Below are 19,077 nucleotides of genomic sequence, written 5' to 3'. Positions count from 1 at the left end.
CTTATGGGTCAGATAAGGGATGGAATCTGTCTGAGACGATGTAATTAGTCAGTCAGAAACTACTTGTTTTATTTCCAAAAATAATCATTGCATTTTAAAATATTCTAAATATACAAAATCAGGTTTTCATTTTTTAGGCAGGACCTGTGCCAGCTGCAATACTGAACCAAAATATCTATAGTTTCTTCTGTCAGACTTTTTTTTTCTTATCTGAAATGGTAGATAAAAATAGATGAACAGGTAATGGGTACAGTATTAGGGGAGAAGATAAAATTCCTCTCCTATTATAATTTCAGAATAAAATTCTAAGCATTCCTGAAAAAAAAGGGGGGGGGGTTTCTTTTCTGACCTTTTTTGTTGGTTGGTTTGTTTCTCTTCCAAAAGTCTCTCTTTTGTTTCACCCTAATTGGTTTCGTCAAAATTTTCACTGTCATCAAAATCAACAGCACTGATTTCACTACATTGCTTTCACAGTTTTCATTTCACTGCAGTGATAAATCCAGAAATGAAACATGCCCATCAGAAGAGGAATGGATAATTAGATGTGGAGTACCGACACAGCAGGACAGCGCACAGGAGTGAAATTTACTGAATTTGACAAATATGATGAGCAAAGAGTTATATACATACAATATAATTTCATTCATAAAATTTTAAAAAGAGGCAAAACAAGTGATAGTTTGTGTATAAGTGGTACATAATAAAAAACAAACATGATAAATTCAGGAGTGTGGAAACTACAGGAAGATGAAGAGATATGTTGATAAAAGGATTTAAAGTTACTTCGTGTGTTCTATTTCTTGGGTTGTACTTACACAATTAAATACTTTTAGAATATATTCATTAGTTATAAAGAATGTAGTGAAATTTTAAACTTTTTGATATAGAAATGGAAGGCAACTGTGTTTGTATATGTATGAGTGTATGAACAAGAGTTATGTATGCCAGATTTTTAACAATATTCTATGCCTGTTAAAAATGTAAAATACAGGACTTCCCTGGTGGTGTAGTGGATAAGAATCTGCCTGCCAATGCAGGGTACATGGGTTCGATACTTGGTCCAAGAAGAATCCACATGCTGTGGAGCAACTAAGCCTGTGGGCCACAACTACTGAGCCTGCGTCCCCTAGAGCCTGTGCACCACAACAAGAGAAGCCACCGCAATGAGAAGCCAGTGCACCACATCTGGAGAGAAGCCCCTCCTCTCCACAACTAGAGAAAGCCCATGCAAAGCAACAAAGACCAAGCACAGCCAAAAATAAAAAAATAATTTAATAAAAAATTTTTTTAAATGTAAAATACATACATACACTTCTTATTTACATGAATATGTGTCAGAAGATACTGAGAGCTACTAAGAATTATTATAACAAGGCAATAGATGTCCAGGTGTTTTCACTTGATATTTTTATGCTCTACTTGAATTTTTGACAAAATTGCCACCCATGCTTTGGGTCTTCCCTGGTGGCTCAGTGGTGAAGAATCCACCTGCCAATGCAGGAGACGTGGGTTCAATCCCTGGGTCAGGAAGATCCCCTGGAGAAGGAGATGGCAACTCACTCCAGTATTCTTGCCTGGGAAATCTCATGGACACAGGAACCTGGCAGGCTAGAGTCCATGAGGTTGCAAAGAGTTGGACACAACTTAGCAACTAAACAACACACATGCTTTCGTTTTTAATTTGCATGGTATGTCTTTTTCCATGCTTTCACTTTCAGCTTCTGTGTGTCTAAATTTAAATTGAATCTCTTGTAGATAAATATAGTTGGATCTTTTTTGTTTATTCTTTCAACCACCCTGTCTTTTGATAAGGAGGTTTAATCCATTGTTATCTAAAGTAGTAGTTAATAGGGAAGGACTTACTATTGTCATTTTGTTAATTGTTTTCTGTTTGTCTTACAGCTTTTTTGTCACTTTTCCCTTCTTGCTGTCTTCCTTTCTGTTTCATTGATTTGTGTGTGTGTGTGTGTGTGTGTGTGTGTGTGTGTGTGTGTGTGTGTGTGTGTGTGTGTGTGTAGTGATGTGGTCTGCTTTCTTTCTTTTTTTCTTTTGTATATCTTCTACATGCATATTCTTTCAGGTTACCATGATCTCACTTTGGGTTACTTTGGATTCATCCTATTTTGAGTCTATATGGCTTCTTGAATCTTGATGTCATTTATTTTCCTGGATTTGGGAAGTTTGGGGCCATTATTTTTTTCTTTCTTTTTTTTAAATCCAGGTAACATTGGTTTATAACATTATGTTTCATGTGTACAACATTATATTTCTATTTCTGTATGCACTTAGGCCTCCTTACCACCAAAAATTTAGCTTCCATCCATGACTCTACAGTTGACCACCTGTGGGGAAGTGAAGATATTGAGTAATATTCTCTGAACTGAGAAGAAACTTTGAGACTGGAATATTAAGTAGGCCACTACATAAAGTGCAATTTTAAAGTTTATTGTGGTTAACTTACCTACAGGCAGGAAAGTGGATGGATGATCCAGAAGCATGCACTCCATGTCATCAAAAAGGGTGCGGGGTAATTTAAAGGGGTCAAAGCTAAAAACAGAGTTTGACTACCAAGTAAGGACACCCACACTGACAGGAGTGGGGGAGTTTTCCTCTCTCTGGTGGGTCTCATGACCACTGACCATCTGTGCAAGCAAAGTAGTCATCTATTTGCCTATCAGATGAAGGCAAGGGTAAAAACTGATAGAGAACTTATCTGGCTTGGGTGCACTCCTTGTGAAGAGGCTAAAGTTCAGTCACTCAGAAGGGGAAAAGGGTAGGACTGTGGGTCTGAGAATGAGCTGACAAAATGGAGTCACTGTGCTCAAGCCAGACACCCCTTTTAACCACTTCACCTTCTCCCACCCACCAACCTACTCCTTCCCTTCTGGCAACCACCACTCTGTTCTCTATGTCTACACATTTAGTTTTATTTGGCTTGTTCATTTATTTTGTTTTTCGATTCTTTTTCTTATATCCCACAATAGGGATGAAGCCATATGTTATTTGTCTTTCTCTGCCTGATTTATTTCACTTGGCATAATTCCCTCAAGGTCCATCCATGCTGTTTCAAAGGGCAGGATTTCACCTTTTTATGGCTCAATAATATTCTTGTGTATCTGTGAATCTCCCACATCTTTATCCATTCATCCATTAATGGGCACGTAGGTTGTTTCCATAATATTAAGATGAACATAGGGGTGCATATATCATTTCTGTTTATTTTCTAAGGTTTCTAATGTTCTTATCCCTTCGTCCAATTTCCTAAAGATTCCTCCATTTTAATTTCCAACCACTCTACTGAGTACTTCACCTCTTCTGTCATGTTTCTAAGTCCCAATAGTCTTTTTTGTCTTCCATCATTCTTTTGATAGCATACTACCCTTGCCTTATGCATGCAATAGAGTTTCATATCTCACTAACAATATTGTTTACAAATTGTAAAATTTTAGCTTACTTCTTTAATATCCTTTTTCTTCCACATTATTTTCCCCTATCTGTTTGTCTTTGTCTTTGTTTCAAGATAGAATATTTCTTCAAGTGCCTGCTGGTCCTTGGCTGATCCATTTTAAGGATGGGACCTTAAAAAGCTAAATCAACTTATACATAGTTGGGCAAGAATAGTATCAAGTAGGTCTCCCACTGGAATTATTAATAGCTCCCTGCCATATAGGATAATGCCAAGTGTCAATATAAGTGGTCCCTTTTTTCTTGGGTAGAGGAAGACATATTTGCTGACTTGAAAGACAATATGCAAAGAGAAAATAACAAAGGCATATAGAAAATTAAACTAAACCACAAATCATGTTGAAAAATAATACATTTTAGATGAGTCTACAGTTGAACTCAGTCACTGAATATTGAGCGCTTTAAAAGTGTTGAATGAATGGTAGCTATTTGTAAAAGGACTATGTGGAGATTTTTGTTTTACCACAAATAACAAGGTAGGCTCTGAAGATTTGAGTATCACAGCTGACGAGCACAAAGGGGCTGAGGGCTGGAAAACAAGCAGCCAGGAATGCACTGACATTCACTAACTGCAAGTTGGGTTTGACAAAGCAAGTCATATAAACTGATAAGATGGAGGAGAGAGAATAAAAGGAAACAAATGAGCTCACCAGAAGCAGGACAGTGCGAATGGCAGAAGCCTCCTGGGATGCTCTGGGAGAGAGCCTATTGTGGTAAATATACCGGACTCTCCGCTTATGTCTTTGCAGGAAGAGCACTATGGAACCGCTGGCCCAACCCATGGCTACCAAACACACCATATCAAGGAAAGGATACAGGAATGCATAGACTGAGGTCAAAAATGAATCAAGCATTTTTGCAGAACACAATCCAAAATGCTTTTCTGTTACATTTGCAGTAATTACCTGCTGAGTCAGTTTCATTGGCACAACAACATTTGTCAGGAGATGAACAATCCAGCAGAGGGAACAGGCGGGTTGGACAAATTTTGGAGCTTCGAGTTTGAGTTTTGCCCACCTGGAATTACTAGGGCTAATCGTGATAGCCTGGAAGCCACTCAAGAGGCAGGTGGTACAGATGGAAGCCCCCCGGGCCACTCTGTGAGTATAAAAGCTAACCTTACATTCAGTTTCTCCCAGGAAATGTTTCAAACCAAAAGCATCCAGTGTCTGAGGGATTCCCCTAGAGAAAAGGACCAGGGAGTTGGCTAAGGTCAATTGACTGAGAATTACATTTGTGGGCCTCTGACTGTGTTTTGTGAACAAAGTCAACATATAAAAATAAAGGAGTGAAAAATTCCCTAAGAGCCCAACTCCAGTCTGGAAGAGAAAGAGAATCCCCAATACCAACTCACCAGGAGCCATAATGTCAACATCCAGCAGCTTATTTTATTCAAAGCCAGATGGTCTAGAGGGAAAGAGAAGATGAGTATTATTTTTCCTTCATGTGGCAAATTTTACCTTGATTCATATTTGTAAAATCCTACTTCAGATTTTTGGGTATACATATATTGATTAAAACTATCTTGAAAGAATAAACTAGCTATTTTCCAAGTGTAAATTATTTGCTAGCATTTTATATAGGGTATGTGGTTTTTCCAGTAGTCATGAACAGTTGTGAGAGTTGGATCATAAAGAAGGCTGAGCACCAAATAATTAATGCTTTCAGACTGTGGTGTTGGAGAAGACTCTTGAGAGTCCCTTGGACTGCAAGGAGATCAAACCAGCCAATCCTAAAGGAAATCAACCCTAAATAGTCATTAGAAGGGTTGATGCTGAAGCTGAAGCTCCAATACTTTGGTCACCTGATGTGAAGAGCTGACTCACCGGAAAAGACCCTGATGCTGGGAAAAGTTGAAGGCAAAAGGAGAAGGGGGCAGCAGAGGGTAAGATGATTGGATGGCATCATTGACTCAATGGACAGGAGTTTCAGCAAATTCTGGGAGATAGTGAAAGACAGGGGAGCCTGGCGTGCTGCAGTCCATGGCATTGCAGAGTCTCACACAACTTAGCAATTGAAGAACAGCAATGTGGATATGTATTTATGAATGATGTTTGTCTAAACATAGGCTACACAGTGGCAGAAAATGGGCAGTTATGGAACCAATATGTCTCTTCTTTTTCCCATTCTGTGGTTTATAAATTTTAGATTAAATGCCAACTTCTGAACAATCTAGATTTTTTTGGTTTCTCTTAAAAAATTAGAAAATGCTATAGTCATGGCCAGTGTTTTCCCATGAACAATGGTAAATGGAACTAGGTACTGTCACCTCTATTGACTGGCAAGGCATCCTCTAATTCATTGTAGTCTCCATGAAATAAGCTTTATTTATTCACGTTAATGGCTTAAACTTGTAGGATTCTTTTTTTTTTTTTGCTACATCGTGCAGCATGTGGTATCTTAGCTCCCCAACTGGGGATCAAACCTGTGGCCCCTGCATTGGAAGCACAGAGTCTTAACCACTAGACCACCAGGGAAGTCCCTTAACCTTGTAGGATTTTGAACTGACAATTTCCTTTTTATAGTAAAAGGCTTTAGGAAATAGAAAGACATAAGAAGCAGTTTAACAGATATCTATCTGAAAAATGTCACTGAGTTCCCAAAATAAACAAAATATAGAGAATTTGAGTAAAATGCTCAGCCTGCCTGATTTGATACATTTGAAGGAATAATTTTAAACTGCAAAAAAATATTTAATTAACTTATGTATTTTGCTTAATTTTGCTTAGGACAGTAGAGGGAACATAGCACGAAGATAAAAGAATAAATTAATAAAATAGAAATAAAAGTAACTATACTTGATAAAAGTAGAAAAGATGTAAATGAGACTAATATTGGTAAATGTGGTCAAGAAAGATGATAATTTTGGAGAGAGACCTTTGGTATTCTACACTTGTTGCTCCCCTGTATAGTATTTCAAGGATATATATTGACCCAATATCCATAACATTAGATAATAATATCCTAGGTAGGGATTTCCCTGGTGGTCCAGTGGCTAAGATTTCAGCTTCCAATGCAGGAAGCCTGGTCAGGAAACAACATCTCACATGTCAAAAGTATCTAAGAGTTCATATGCCACAGTTAAAAGATCCTGCATGCACTGTTTACGATAGCTAGGACATGGAAGCAACCTAGATGTCCATCGGCAGATGAATGGTTAAGAAAGTTGTGGTACATATACACAATGGAACATTATTCAGATGTTAAAAAGAATGCATTTGAGTCAGTTCTAATGAGGTGGATGAAACTGGAGCCTATTATACAGAGTGAAGTAAGTCAGAAAGAAAAACACCAATGTAGTATATTAACGAATATATATGGAATTTAGAAAGATGATAACGATGACCCTATATGCGAGACAGCAAAAGAGACACAGATGTAAAGAACAGACTTTTGGACTCTATGAGAGAAAGCGAGGGTGGGATGATTTGAGAGAATAGCATTGAAAACATGTATATTACCATATGTGAATAGATGACAAGTCCAAGTACGATGCATGAAACAGGGCACTCAAAGCTGGTGCACTGGGACAACCCAGAGGGATGGGATGGGGAAGGACGTGGGAGGGGAGTTCGGGACTGGGACACATGCACATGTGCATGTGGCTGATTCATGTCAATCTATGGCAAAAACCACCACAATACTGTAAAGTAATTAGCCTCTAATTATAATAAATAAGTTAATTTTTAAAATAAATAAATAAAATAAAATGTGAAAAAAGAAAAAAAGATCCTGCGTGCCACAACTAAGACCCAGTGCAGCCAAATAAATAATAACGTAAATTGTTGTTGTTTAGTTGCTAAGTTGAGTCCGACTCTTTTGTGACTCCATGGACTGTAAGCCCTCCAGGTTTCTCTGTCCATGGGATTTCCCAGGCAAGAATACTGGAGCAGGTTGCCATTTCCTACTCCAGGGGATCTTCCTGGCCCAGGAATTGAACCCGTGTCTCCTGTATCACCAGACAGATTCTTTACCACTGAGCCACCACGGAAGCCAAATAAAATATATATATATATATATATATTTAATCGTAGGTGACGTGACTTTGGGGGGGTTGATCCAGGAAAATTAAAAGCCTTGCTGAATTGAGAAAATAATGAAAACAGATGTAGGGTTATCAACTCTGCCTTTCTTTCTCCACCAAACCCCAGAGTGGCAGATGATGGAAGAAATCTCCCTACCAAGTTCTGCTTCTTTAGGTTTTAAAGTGGAGTCCCTGGCAGGGAATTGGCAATAAATAGAGTGATCCATGAGCTTTCCTAGTGGCTCAGTTGGTAAAGAATCTGCCTGCAATGCAGGGGACCTGAGTTCTATCACTGGGTCAGGAAGATCGCCTGGAGAAGGAAATGGCAACCCACTTCTGTATTCTTGCCTGGGAAATCCCATGGACAGAGAAGTCTGGTGGGCTACAGTCCACAGGGTTGCAAGAGTTGGACAGGACATATCGACTAAACCACTACTCCACCACCAGAGTGATCCACAGTCATTCTGTGGAACTTGAGGCTTTCCAATCTACAGCCCTTCCCCTCTCCTCTGCTTACACTCAACAAGGGCACAAACTGGAGCCTTGTTGTGACCTTTCCACAAGGGCGATTACCAGTCAGGAATGGAAAATAGATGCTCACAGACTAAAAGAGTTAAGGGAGGGAATGACACTTCTCTAATTAAAAATAAAATGTACATACTTTTGATTTTTTTTAAACCATGTTTAAAACGTTCTATATTTTCCAAGAATAAAATAAAATCAGAAAGGATGGGAAGGGATTAAAAAAAAACTAAAACTGAAACCATTGAACCCAACTGGACTTCAATGACTACCATAACTGCACTGAGGAAAGAACGAAAAGAAGACAATATTTGAATAGACACCCTCAGTCTTGGGTGAGCTAGGTGGTGGAAGAGAACAGCAAATTAACTGCAAACAAACCTGGAACTCCATTTAGTAGGTGTGTTTTCTTTGGCTGAAGCAATTCTGAAACTATATTTTGCTGTACTGAGAACGTGAATAAATGTGTTGATGTTGGGAGCCAGTGTTCTCATTGGGGTAGAAAAGACACATTCAGTAGCAACACAATAGGAATATTGCAAGAAGAAAGGCAAAAATGCACCTATGGAGTTTGATTAGAGCCCCTTTTTACTCTAAATCTTTCTAGCTTGGAAAATAAATTGTTCATGCTAAGCATAAACTCTGGGAGTCATGGAGAGGGAGGTGTGACTGACTCAAACGTGTGTCAAGTACATAGAAACAAGGGAGAATGGCAATGTTCTAAGCATAGTACTTTATGTGATACTTTAACTTACTAATTTCTCTTTAAAAATGGGCTTCCCTGATAGGTCAGCTGGCAAAGAATCTGCCTGCAATGTGGGAGACCTGGTTTCAATCCCTGGGTTGGGAAGATCCCCTGGAGAAGGGAATGGCTACCCACTCCAGTATCCTTGCCTGGAGAATGAAATCAAGGGAGGAAGGCAATGTTCTAAGTATAGTACATTATGTAATGCTGTAACTTACTAATTTATCTTTAAAAATAAATGTTGGGATTTTCCTGGCAGTCCAGTGGTTAAGACTCCATGTTTCCACTGCAGGGGGCACGGGTTTGATCACTGGTCAGGAAACTAAGGTCCTGCAAGCTATATGGTGGGGAATAAAGAAATAAAAGAGGTGTTATTATCATCATCTGTTACAGATGAGAAAAACTTAATAAATTACCTAAAATTACAGAACAGTAATGTAGGAAACTTTGAATGCAAGCATGGCTTCTCCATGTCTCCAACTCTCAACTCCTACTTACAGCTAGGCACAAACCTTCTCAGGAAAGGAGGAGTTAAACAGCATCTTACTTTCAAAGGCTCAGGTACATGCCTTTTGTAGTTCTGAGGAAGAAGCTGCTGTATTTGAAGGGAGGGGGTTGGGCATAGATTACGACCTTAAAGTTCATCTTTACTATGTTATGGTAAAAGGGGGAAAAAAAAGGAAGAAAGGAAGGGAAGGAGGAGGAATGGAGGAAGGAAGAGAGATGTCATTTTCAATGATTCCCGTTAATCAATTTCCAAATATCCAGGGAAAATGGCCCATGGGAAGACCTCCATGCCATTTCCCATTTCCAGTGCCAAGCACATGATGCTGAAGGGACCCCCCCCAACCCACATACACACACTCCATCTCAGAGATGTCTTTGATAACTGGAACATCAGTTCTTAGCGGCTCAGATTTGGGGTGCCTTTAAGTTGAGCCTCTTGTTCATTATGAAACAGGATAATCAGCATTTTAGGTCAGGTTCCCATGGAGCAGAGCCTGTGATGGAGAAGCTGTCAAGCTGCTTAACTGAGAGAACTCTTAGGAGAGAGGGAGGGAGGGAGGCAGGTGGGGCAGGATAGAGGCTAAGCAAGCCCAATCCTACAAGGGGGCCTTGGTGCACACACTGTTCAGTTCAGTTCAGTTAAGTCACTCAGTCATGTCTGACTCTTTGCGACCCCATGGGCTGCAGCACACCAGGCTTCCCTGTCCATCCCCAACTCCCGGAGCTTACTCAAACTCATGTCCATTGAGTCGGTGATGCCATCCAACCATCTCATCTTCTGTCGTCCCCTTCTCCTGCCTTCAATCTTTCCCAGCATCAGGGCCTTTTCCAAGGAGTCTGTTCTTCACATCAGTTGGCCAAAGTATTGGAGTTTCAGCTTCAGCATCAGCCCTTCCAGTGAGTATTCAGAATTGATTTCCTTTAGGATGGACTGGTTGGATCTCCTTGCTGTCCAAGGGACTGTAGCACAGAGTTAACTCCTCACTGAGACCATAGGCTGGGTTTACAGACCCCACTCCTGTCAGTCATTGATCGCTAGCCATTCAGGTGATAGCTTTGTAGGTCAGGCTGCTCTTTAATGAAGGGCAGATCTCCTGAGAGATATACAGGTTAAGAAGCTTTAGTAGCCAACACACACAGCAACTGGGGACCAGCCAGATTTAAGGGAGTCCCCCCCACACACACTTCAACCTGCCTTGGAGGAGTACAGAGCCATGAGCTCCAGGGCAGATTCTGTGATATTCCACAGAATCCCGTGTGTTGTGGTGGATGAACACAAGTCATTAGGAACAAGTACAATGTGGAGAGGGGCTTCCAGGTGGCTCAGTGGTAAAAAGAATCCACCTGCCAATGCAGGAGATGTGGGTTTGATCCCTGGGTTGGGAAGATGCCCTGGAGGAGGAAATCGCAACCCACTCTGGTAATTAATCTTGCCTGCAGAATTCCATGGACAGTGGAGCCTGGTGGCCTACAGTCCATGGGGTTGCAAAGAGTCGGACATGACTTAGCGACTAAACAACAACACAGTGTGGAGACAGGAAACTAGATATGAGATAATGAGAACTAAAAATGTGGAATAAGAACACAGACATCCAGGGACTTTCCTGGTGGTCCAGAGGTTAGGACTCGGCATTTCCAATGCGGGGAGCCCGGGTTCAATATCTGGTTGAGGAACCGAGATCCCGCAAGCCAAGCAGTGGGCCAAGAAAAAAACAGACATCCAGATATTTTGGAGTGAGTTTTCCTTTGTCAAAAAACAGCATTACATATAAGGGAAAGAAAGGAGGAGTGAGTTCAAGGAGGTGGTCACACACTCAGACAGAAAAGGCAGTCCCCAGGTAAGAAAGGTAATCAATTTAGATTTTTCCTTCTTCAGGCACTGGCCTTCAGCCAGCTGGGGAGAAGCAAGGTGGCAACCCTCTCCCTGCAGGCACCAATGACTAATGTTAAAAATAATGGCATGTTCAAATCTAGAGTGGATGTATGTACATGTATAACAATCACTTTGCTCTATGCCTGAAGTTACCGCAACACTGTTGTTAAGGTAACACTGTAAATCAACTTAGACTCCAAAAAAAAATTTTTAAATCATAAATAAAATAGTCAAACTCAGAAAAATAAATAAAATTGTTAGAAAAACCTTTTAAAAATAAAGAAGTCTGTTTGGTTTCTTTTTTTTTTTTTACTTTATCTTGATACTCTGAGAGTTTGGGGCACTGCAGGGAAACCAGGTGGAGAATGAGATCTATATATTGAGAATGACAGAAGGCAAAGATTCAAAAACATCTGGGTCCTGATAACATCATGGAGCCACTTTAAATAACAAGGCATATAGGCTCCCTACCTTCTGGACTTGTTACATGTTATAATAAATCCACTTTGCTTAAGCCAAAAAATAATCATTCCATCATTCCGCATTCAATGGGCTCTTTGCCAGGCCCTGCCCTGGCATGTTTAATTTCCTCTCCAGCAGGGCAGGGTGGGGTCATATCTGGGCATGTGAGAGGGAAGCATCCTGAATGACAGCCCCAAGCTCAGGGTTTCCGTCCTAAAATCATGGCTCATTTTATGACTTGGGCTCAGTGCCGACGATGTGGTACATGATTGGCTTTATATCTATGCTTGGCTCTGGGAAATAAATCCAGGAATACATCTCTCCTTGGACATCCCGGGTGGCAGGTGCAGTGGATAAGAATACTTGCCAACACAGGGGACATGGGTTTGATCCCTAGTCCGGGAAGATTCCACATGCCTCTGGGCAACTAAGCTTGTGTAAGTGCTTGCTGAGTCCATGTGCCTAGAGCCCTGCTCCATTCACAACAAGAGAAGCCACCATAATGAGAAGCCCACGAACTGCAATGAAGAAGTAGCCCCTGCTTTCAGCAACCAGAGAAAGCCAGCATGCAGCAGCAAAGACCAAGTGCAATCAAAAATAAAAATAATAAATAAATACATATTTTTTTAAAAAAGGAATACATCCCTCCTTATAAGACTCAGAGTCAACAGTTACATCTCTTTCCTGTGGTCTAAGAAGAACTTGAAAAGAATAGGCTTTATGCGTTTTCCTCACACCACCCAAGGGGATAGCTCTTTATGGTTGTTTTTCTAAAGCTGATCTTGACCCCAGAGAAAACAAGAAAAAAAAAAAGGAACCCACATTTTCTGTGTCAAAGCCAGACATTTATAGAGTTATATTTATTCTATAAATATATAAATTATAAATTTATAATTGTAATTTTAAATTATAAATATATAATTGTAAGATTATATAAATTATAGTTTATATAATTATATTTATTTAAATATAATTTATATTTATAAATTTATATTTATTCCTACTATGGAAGTCCTGTGGTCCCTAGTTTTAAAGAAAAGTTTTAAAAGGTTGGAAAGAAAGGAGAATTCCAGCAAGTCTAATATTGAGAAAGTATGGACGAACGAGGTCCCCGAAAGCCAAGAACAAAAAAGAAAAGAAGATGGGGACTCTCTACCACCTCTCAGTGTCTATGCTGAGAGCTTTGTACTTTCCTCCTCTCTAATAAATCCTATTCACTTGCTTCAAAAAAAGAAGAGTAATACAGTAAATACAGTAAAAAGGCAAGAGCTGGGACTTCCTTGACCATCCAGTGGCTAAGACATCACCTCCCAAAGCCAGAGGTCTCAGGTTCAATTCCTGGTTGAAGAGCTAAGATCCCACATACCCTGGGGCCATAAAACCAAAACATAAAGAAGGAATATCATGACAAATTCAACAAAGACTTTTAAAATGGTCCACATTTTTAAAAAAAATCTAAAAAAAAAATTGCAAGCGCTAGTAGAGTCCTCATGAAGGTCATAGATTTCACTGTAATCTTCAGATTTAAGGTGACACACCACTTCTTCCCAAATAAGAAAGCATAGTAGGACTCCAAGACAAAGTTCCAACACCAAAAGTCACTTTGGGGGACTTCTAAAAGCAGAGAAAAGAAAAACATACTCACCAGCAGCCTGATGATATGCGCCTGGTGAGCCTGTCTTTGCCAGGGTTCATGTCTCAGGGTGTGAGAAATCACCCCGGTTATAGGTTAGAGACACCATGATCTCATTTCCCACTGGTGCAGTCATTATAATGTCACTGGTAGTAGTGACATTGTCTGCCAGGAGAATTGATAATACCTCTGAGAAACGGTTGACTTTGGTTAAAAAATAACAATAACATGATCAATTACTAACGCTTGATGAGAAAAATCCAGGAAGACCAATGTGTCATGCAGAGAAACTTTCCTGTGATGCAAGGAAACAGACATGTCCCTAGGGTGGAGCAGAGGGGACTTGCATGACTTGAGCGCAGACTGTGCAGGGACAGAATCAATGACAAACTCCACGTCCCCATGCTCACACTTTCATTTATGTTGATTGTCTCCACATCTGACTCCACAATCTGCTCCCTTCAACCCTTCAACTGAGCTGCTCTGGGTCCATTGCCTACCAGCCAGTGAGGCAAACCTGACTTTTCAGCACCCCTGTGCCTAATTGAAGTCTCTTGTTTTCCCACTGTTGGAAGAAAGTGATTGCTTTTAAAAATCCAATTGTAAGTCACCTATACTCTAATAAAATTTTTAAAAATAGATAAATAAAGGGCTTCCCTGGTGGCTCAGTAGTAAAGAATCCACCTGCCAATGCAAGGGACACAGGTTTAATCCCTGGTCCAGGAAGATTCCACATGCTTTGGAGCAACTAAGCCCGAGAGCCCCAACTACCAAGCCTGTGTGCTGCAACTATTGTAGCCCTCATGCCTCGAACCCAGGGCTCCGCAATAAGAGAAGCCACCCCAAGGAGCAGCCCACGCATGGCAACTAGAGAGTAGCCCCTGGTTGCCACAACTAGAGAAAGCCCGTGCAAACCAACAAAAACCCACAGCAGCCAAAAATAAATAAATAAAATTATAAAAATTTAAAAATAGACATAAAATTCTAGCTCTTGAGGTAAATGCCTGATATCTAAGTGATACACTGAATGTGGACAAATAAATCCCACCATCTGTCAGCTATTTATCTCTGTGCTGACTATAGAGCAGGAATTGGCACATTTATCCCATAAAGACCAACAGCAACTGTTCAAGAGAGGGTGTCTGTTGCAACTACTTGACGTGGCCACTGCAGTGGGACAGCAGCCATAGACAAGGTCTAAACAAACCAGCAGAGCTGTATTTCCATCACACTTGATTTAAAGACAGTGAAGTTCAAATCGTAATAATTTTCAACTCGTCATAAATACTGTTTATCTCTCTTTTAAAAAAAAAGTGACAACTATTTTTTTTTCTTGGCTCATTAGCTGTACAAAACAGGTGGTGGGTCAGACTGGACCCAAGGATTTTTTTTTTTTTTAATTTTTAAAATTTTTTTTGCCATCCCACCTGGTTTGTGGGATCTTAGCTCTCCAATCAGGGACTGAACACACACCCCTGGCATTGGAAGCATGGAATCTTATTAACCACTGGACCACCAAGGAAGTCCTGGGACCATAATTTTTTGACCCTTGCTATCAGTGAATATGGAAATGGGAATGGCAACCAACTCTAGCGTTCTTGTCTGGAGAATCTCATGGACAGAGGAGCCTGGTGGGCTACAGTCCATGGAGTCGCAGAGTCGGACATGACTGATCATTCATGTAAGTATCTTCCTGAAGGGTTCCCACCAACAGTTTAGCTAGCTGACATGATTGCTCAGCTCCTCCACGACTAAAATTATCTTTCTTTTACCTTCATTGTGAAGGATATTTTGCCCAATGTGGCCGTCAACGGTGATGTGCTGCCCAATAACGATTTCCTTTTTTGATGACAGAATTGCAGTTTTGTTTTGTTTGGTTCGGTTGTTGTTATTACTGCTGGTTTTGTTTTTGTTTTAGCCATGCCATGCAGCATGCAGAATATTAGTTTCCTGACCAGGAACCCATGCTTCTTGCAGTGGAAGTGTGGAGTCCTAAAACCAGTGGACTGCCAGGGAGTTCCCAAGTCTTGTTTTGAGTTATTAAGTTTTGGGGTGATTTCCAATTGTTGTTATTCAGTCTCTCAGTCATGTGTGACTCTTTGTGATCCCATGGACTGCAGCATGCCAGGCTTCCCTGTCCTTCACCATCTCCCTGAGCTTGCACAAATTCATGTCCATTGAGTCAGTGATGCCATCCAACCATCTCATTCTCTGTCATCCCTTTCTCCTGCCTTCAATCTTTCCCAGAATCAGGATCGTTTCCAATGAGTCAGTTCTTTGAATCAGGTGGCCAAAGTATTGGAGCTTCAGCTTTTTCAGCATCAGTCCTTCCAATGAATATTCAAGACTGATTTCCTCTAGGAATGATTGATTTGACCTCCTTGCAGTCCAAGGGACTCTCAAGAGTCTTCTCCAACATCATAGTTCAAAAGCATCAATTTTTTTGATGCTCAGCCTTCTTTATGGTCCAACTCTCACATCCATACATGACTACTGGAAAAGCCTTTAACTTTGACTATACAGACCTTGGTTGGCAAAGTAATGTCTCTGCTTTTTAATATGCTGTCTAGGTTTGCCATAGCTTTTCTTCCAAGGAGCAAGCATCTTTTAATTTGAAGGCTGCAGTCACTGTCTGCAGTGATTTTGGAGCCCAAGAAAATAAAGTCTCTCACTGTTTCCATTGTTATCCCTTCTATTTGCCATGAAGTGACAGGAACAGATGCATGATCTTAGTTTTTGGAATGCTGAGTTTTAAGCCAGCTTTTTCACTGGCTTAAAAACTTTTTCTTTTTCTTTTAAATAGATTTCCTCTGTATCAAAAAAATTGAAACTTTCTCTCAGATGTATAATTGTCTGTGTGCATGCATGTGTGCTCAGGTGCTCAGTCATGTCTGACTCTTTGCAACCCTATGGACTATAGCCCACCAGGCCCCTCTGTCCTTACATCCCCTCTATATCCTAGCACTCCCTACTCAGAAGAAAAGGCTGAGGGAGCTGCCATATTGGATAGAAGTTTGGGAACCTTGTGTTGCAGGAGGAAAGGATGAATCGATGCTCCCTAGAGCTACTATCCCCACTCATCACTCCTTAGGCACAGATTCCTCTGGGACTGAAGACTTGCACCTGCTTCTAAATCTGAGCACCCCTGGGTGAATCCTGCATCTATCTCTGGGGAAATCATTCCATGCCATAGTCTTGTCAAAATCATGGATTTGGTCCACATTGTTAAGAAATGGTAAATCAGAGCACCCATCTTTCAGGTCTTTTATTTATTTATTTTGATGTAGTCTTCCTTGTCCTGTCATCTGGGATTCGTTACCAGGAAACAGGAACAACTTCAACATCCAACATTAAGGAATTTGTTGGTACAGTTTTAACATCCAAACAATGATACGTTGTTTATTAATAAAGTACTGCAGTACAAAACGTTTGAATAGTGGGGGAAAGCCTGTCAATTTGATACATATTAGTTGCATCAAATATGACCTGGGACTCTCTACTGCAGAGGGATGACAGTGTTGGTGCCTGGCTCAGGGGAACAAAGGGTATTTTTCCTGTTCTTTTATTTGTATTGTCTTCTCATTTTAACGAGCAGACATTGCTTTTGTCATTACAAAATAGAAAGAAATACATTTTACAAAAATATTTATTGTTGTGGTTTTACTTTATTTATTTTTGGCCATGCTGGGGCTTTGTTGCTGCATGCAGGCGTTCTCTAGCTGCGGTGTGCAGGCTTCTCACTGCAGCGGCTTCTCTTGTTGTGGAGCACAGGCTCAGTAGTTGTGTTCATGGGTTTAGTTGCCCTGCAGCATGTGGAATCTTCCCAGATTAAGGATTGAACCCATGTCCCCAGCATTGGCAGATGGATTCTTTACCACTGGACCACCAGGGAAGTCCATTGGGATTTTAAATTGATCTCACGGGTTTCACATTTTCTGATGCCACAATTCTTCACTGTTTGACTTTTTAGTCAATTCCTTTTACTAATGCTTTTCAGTGAGGAGATAAAACAGTAAGGAGTGAAGTCTTTCAGTTGAGTGGTTGAGTATATCAAGAAAGAGGAATCATCTGAGAGAGTAGGAAGCAACATAAAATCTCTCAGAACAAGTGAAAATATGTATTCAGACTTAGTACTATTGAGTTGATAATTTTAGTTTTTAAATATTCAAACAACAGAATCCATGGCATTGCAAAGAGTCAAACATGACTGAGCTACTAATGCTTTCAACATTTCCAATACAGTAACCGGTAGTCACACTGACTAACAAGCATTTGAAATGTGACTGGTTTGACTAAGGAACTGAATATTAAATCTTATTTAATTTTAATGACTTTAAATAGCCACAAATAGTTACCATATTGTTCAGCATAGACTAACAGTTCCTCAAAGGATTAACCAGAGGTTAATCTGGCATTACAGGCATGGTTTCAGTAAGCTTTACTGTATTCACATCTTTTTTCAAGTCAGAATTTTTGTAAACTAGACTCTTTTATGTAAAAATGCTGGTTTATTAGGGGTTTACTTTCAGACATTTTAATAATTATATCCAAATGAATTGCAAAAAGACTGTAGTCACTACCCATGAGAATTCTCATTCCCCCCACATTCTCAACAATACTGTATACTACATTTGTTTTGTTTTTTTTTAAATATGGAATGCTTCACGAATTGCGTGTCATCCTTGCACAGGGGCCATGCTAATCTTCTCTGTATCGTTCCAATTTTAGTATATGTGTTGCCAAAGCAAGCACCTACATTTGTTTTTGAAATTTGTTAAGAGACATCATTTTGCCAACAAAGGTCTGTACAGTCAAAGCTATGGTTTTTCCAGTGGTCATGTATGGATGTGAGAGTTGGGCCATAAAGAAGGCTGAATGCCAAAGAATTGATGCTTTTGAATTGTGGTGCTGGAGAAGACTCTTGAGAGTTCATTTGACTGCAAGGAGATCAAACCAGTCAATCCTAAAGGAAATCAACCCTGAATAGTCATTGGAAGGATTGATGCTGAAGCTGAGGCTCCAATACTTTGGCCATCTTTTTTTTTTTTTTTCATTTATTTTTATTAGTTGGAGGCTAATTACTTCACAACATTGCAGTGGGTTTTGTCATACATTGACATGAATCAGCCATCCCGATCCCTCCTCCCACCTCCCTCTCCACCCGATTCCTCTGGGTCTTCCCAGTGCACCAGGCCCGAGCACTTGTCTCATGCATCCCACCTGGGCTGGTGATCTGTTTCACTATAGATAATATACATGCTGTTCTCGAAACATCCCACCCTTGCCTTCTCCCACAGAGTCCAAAAGTCTGTTCTGTACATCTGTGTCTCTTTTTCTGTTTTGCATATAGGGTTATCGTTACCATCTTTCTAAATTCCATATATATGTGTTAGTATGCTGTAATGATCTTTATCTTTCTGGCTTACTTCACTCTGTATAATGGGCTCCAGTTTCATCCATCTCATTAGAACTGATTCGAATGAATTCTTTTTAACGTCTGAGTAATATTCCATGGTGTATATGTACCACAGCTTCCTTATCCATTCGTCTGCTGATGGGCATCTAGGTTGCTTCCATGTCCTGGCTATTATAAACAGTGCTGCGATGAACATTGGGGTGCACATGTCTCTTTCAGATCTGGTTTCCTCAGTGTGTATTCCCAGAAGTGGGATTGCTGGGTCATATGGCAGTTCTATTTCCAGTTTTTAAAGAAATCTCCACACTGTTTTCCATAGTGGCTGTACTAGTTTGCATTCCCACCAACAGTGTAAGAGGGTTCCCTTTTCTCCACACCCTCTCCAGCATTTATTGCTTGTAGACTTTTGGATAGCAGCCATCCTGACTGG

At 40.3% G+C, this 19,077-nt stretch overlaps 1 non-coding gene across 1 annotated transcript; it reads right to left on the bottom strand.

Moving 5' to 3' along the window:
• Positions 1 to 17,877: 17,877 nt before the first annotated feature.
• LOC122692926 lies at positions 17,878 to 17,983 on the bottom strand. Its single transcript, XR_006340738.1, has one exon. It is a non-coding gene; the product is annotated as a U6 spliceosomal RNA (small nuclear RNA).
• Positions 17,984 to 19,077: the final 1,094 nt, after the last annotated feature.

Source organism: Cervus elaphus, chromosome 4 (genome assembly GCF_910594005.1).
Source record: "Cervus elaphus chromosome 4, mCerEla1.1, whole genome shotgun sequence".
Classification (NCBI taxonomy): Eukaryota; Metazoa; Chordata; class Mammalia; order Artiodactyla; family Cervidae; genus Cervus; species Cervus elaphus.
The sequence above is the reverse complement of the archived record's forward strand: the minus strand, read 5'-3'. Positions and strand labels throughout refer to the sequence as shown.